Source organism: Rutidosis leptorrhynchoides, chromosome 4, assembly GCF_046630445.1.
Source record: "Rutidosis leptorrhynchoides isolate AG116_Rl617_1_P2 chromosome 4, CSIRO_AGI_Rlap_v1, whole genome shotgun sequence".
Taxonomy (NCBI): domain Eukaryota; kingdom Viridiplantae; phylum Streptophyta; class Magnoliopsida; order Asterales; family Asteraceae; genus Rutidosis; species Rutidosis leptorrhynchoides.
The window spans coordinates 213223995-213228004 of record NC_092336.1 but is presented as its reverse complement, the minus strand read 5'-3'; the positions used below and the strand labels follow the sequence as shown (position 1 = coordinate 213228004).

Below are 4010 nucleotides of genomic sequence, written 5' to 3'. Positions count from 1 at the left end.
ATAGATATAGAACATGTGTTTAGTTGATTTTAAAAGTCAAGTTAGAAGGATTAACTTTTGTTTGCGAACAAGTTTAGAATTAACTAAACTATGTTCTAGTGATTACAAGTTTAAACCTCCGAATAAGATAGCTTTATATGTATGAATCGAATGATGTTATGAACATCATTACTACCTTAAGTTCCTTGGATAAACCTACTGGAAAAGAGAAAAATGGATCTAGCTTCAACGGATCCTTGGATGGCTCGAAGTTCTTGAAGCAGAATCATGACACGAAAACAAGTTCAAGTAAGATCATCACTTGAAATAAGATTGTTATAGTTATAGAAATTGAACCAAAGTTTGAATATGATTATTACCTTGTATTAGAATGATAACCTACTGTAAGAAACAAAGATTTCTTGAGGTTGGATGATCACCTTACAAGATTGGAAGTGAGCTAGAAAACTTGAAAGTATTCTTGATTTTATGTAACTAGAACTTGTAGAATATATGAAGAACACTTAGAACTTGAAGATAGAACTTGAGAGAGATCAATTAGATGAAGAAAATTGAAGAATGAAAGTGTTTGTAGGTGTTTTTGGTCGTTGGTGTATGGATTAGATATAAAGGATATGTAATTTTGTTTTCATGTAAATAAATCATGAATGATTACTCATATTTTTGTAATTTTATGAGATATTTCATGCTAGTTGCCAAATGATGGTTCCCACATGTGTTAGGTGACTCACATGGGCTGCTAAGAGCTGATCATTGGAGTGTATATACCAATAGTACATACATCTAAAAGCTGTGTATTGTACGAGTACGAATACGGGTGCATACGAGTAGAATTGTTGATGAAACTGAACGAGGATGTAATTGTAAGCATTTTTGTTAAGTAGAAGTATTTTGATAAGTGTATTGAAGTCTTTCAAAAGTGTATAAATACATATTAAAACACTACATGTATATACATTTTAACTGAGTCGTTAAGTCATCGTTAGTCGTTACATGTAAGTGTTGTTTTGAAACCTTTAGGTTAACGATCTTGTTAAATGTTGTTAACCCAATGTTTATAATATCAAATGAGATTTTAAATTATTATATTATCATGATATTATCATGTATGAATATCTCTTAATATGATATATATACATTAAATGTCTTTACAACGATAATCGTTACATATATGTCTCGTTTAAAAATCATTAAGTTAGTAGTCTTGTTTTTACATATGTAGTTCATTGTTAATATACTTAATGATATGTTTACTTATCATAGTATCATGTTAACTATATATATATATATCCATATATATGTCATCATATAGTTTTTACAAGTTTTAACGTTCGTGAATCACCGGTCAACTTGAGTGGTCAATTGTCTATATGAAACATATTTCAATTAATCAAGTCTTAACAAGTTTGATTGCTTAACATGTTGGAAACATTTAATCATGTAAATATCAATCTTAATTAATATATATAAACATGGAAAAGTTCGGGTCACTCCATATTCAAGGACAATTTCAAGATCCTGAACCACTAATCATTCCTCCTCAACCACAAATAGTTAAATCAGAATCTTCGAGTGATTCGGATTCAACAAATTCAATTATGGAAGTAACGAAACCTCAAAGTATGGAAGACCGAATGAGAGCCACACGCACGGGGCCAAGGTCACGCCATTAATCAGCCAGATGTTAGAGCATCAGATTTTGAAATCAAAGGACAAATCATACACATGATCACCAATCAGTGCCAATTTGGTGGTACAACAAAAGAAGATTCAAACGAACATCTTCGAACTTTTAATAGGATTTGTAATCTATTTAAAATCCGAGAAGTTGAGGATGAAACTATTTATCTTATGTTGTTCCCATGGACTTTAGAAGGAGAAGCCAAAGATTGGTTAGAATCATTACCTGAAGGAACGATTGACTCATGGGATATTTTAGTTGAGAAATTTCTTCAAAGATTCTTTCCGGCATCTAAAGCCGTGAGACTTCAAGGAGAAATTGCCACGTTCGTGCAAAAGCCAAATGAAACGTTATATGAGGCATGGACAAGATTCGGAAGGATGTTGAGAGGATGTCCTCAACACGGTTTAGATACTTTTCAAATAGTGCAAATTTTCTATAAAGGCGTCGACATCGCCACACGAAAAGACATCGACACAGCAGCTGGTGGTTCCATTATGAAGAAAACCGCAACCGAAGATCACAAGATCATTGATAACACATCATCCCACTCTCATGAGTGGCATCAGGAAAAATATATTTTCATTCATCTAAAGCGGCTAGAGTCGATTCTAGCCATAACTTTGATTCTGTTTCCGCAAAAATAGATGCTTTCGAGAGACGAATGGAAAAGATGACTAAAGATATTCACGCAATACGAATCAGTTGTGAGCAATGCGGTGGACCACACTTAATGAAAGATTGTAATGTTGAGTAAACGATGGAACAACTAGAGAATGTTTCCTACATAAACCAAACATCGGGAAATAATTATCAAAATAATTATCAACCGCCAAGGCCAAACTTTAATCGAAATCAAAACATTCTTTACAATCCAAATGGACCCAATAATAACTCATAAAACCAACAAGGTCCGAATAACCAACCAACTCAAAACAACACTTTCAATCAACAAAGACCTGTGTCACGACCCTACTTTTTCCGTTATCTTTTACCGTTAATTATTTAACGACCGTTAACTGTTAATTGTGCTACGTCATTTCTATGACCTATATTATTATATTAATAATAATATATTAATTATTAAGTGTTATGTGAATAATTGTATTCATATTTTAATTTATACGTTTCTACGTGTCGCGAATTTCTATCCGGCGAATCTTTTCGGTTTTCAAACCAACGGTCGCGTTTTTGGGATTTTTAAATCCTAATTATTTTAAATATGATATTTTAAGATCATATAATTATATAGGGTATTTATATTTATTTTTCGTCGCGCGTTTGTTAACTCTTCGGATTTTTAATCGCGTAAGCGTGTTTTCGCGTTTCGGGATTCGTTCGGGCTTTCGGGCCATCAGGAATTAAACATTTAGCAATATGGGATAGTGGGGCCCAATCCTCACCCCACCATTCGGCCGAAATAGCCAAGGGAGGGAGTAATACTCCTTGTTTCCTTATTTTGTGATTTTAATTTCCATTCCACCATAATTTCCTAAACCTAAATCTAATTTTTCTCTTTTTCTCTCTTCCCCTTCCCTTTGGCCATCGCCTATCACCTCCCCAACATCATCATCTTCATCAATTTTTATAGCTTGGATCAAGGATCAATTAACACCAACGCGTTCCTCATTCCGTTCTCTACGCGATTATACTTCTCGTTTCTCGATTAGGGTATAAACCCTAACCCTAGATCTTTTGATTTTTCATTATATTTCTGTATTTTGATTATATATTAATAGTATGATGATTACTTGTTGTTGTAATGGTGTTTGTATGCGTAGAATTACTCGAAGACATATGTTTTCGGTTTGATATAATTGGGACAGCAGCTTTTTCGTGTGTTTCTGCTATTGTGACTTATATAAAAGTTAAAATAAAGTATCTAGACAAGTTCCTCTCATCCAGACATTAATTTTAGACTCCGAATTCATGTGGTTTCGATTCCCGGAGCCTTAGATATGATCAAAGTGGTATTTTGTTAAGTTTGAAATGTGATTTTGGTATGAACCAGGTTTGGTCCGACTTTGTGACCATATTTGGTGACTTTAGGGTGTGTTAGTGTATTAGTACTGATGGTGGGGCGAACTTTCATGTTCGGGTCATCTCAATCCGAGCCACGAATCACCCGTTACGTCTAAAACACGTTTTTGATTGAATTGAAGTTCCAAGTAGTGTAATGGCTGTACATCATGACTTGTGGACTGTTATTGGGGTGTTCTTGAGTGTACCAAAGTGTCAGGTGGTTTGATTAGGCGGAGATATATGTAAGGCTCGCTAAAAACCGACACCCAGGGCTCAGGATACGACCCGATGAACTTTTGATTTAAAA

At 34.1% G+C, this 4010-nt stretch overlaps 1 non-coding gene across 1 annotated transcript; it reads right to left on the bottom strand.

The window, feature by feature from the left end:
- Positions 1–1983: 1983 nt before the first annotated feature.
- Positions 1984–2090, bottom strand: LOC139845784 (small nucleolar RNA R71). The gene has a single exon (XR_011758541.1). It is a non-coding gene; the product is annotated as a small nucleolar RNA R71 (small nucleolar RNA).
- Between the last annotated feature and the right edge of the window lie 1920 nt (positions 2091–4010).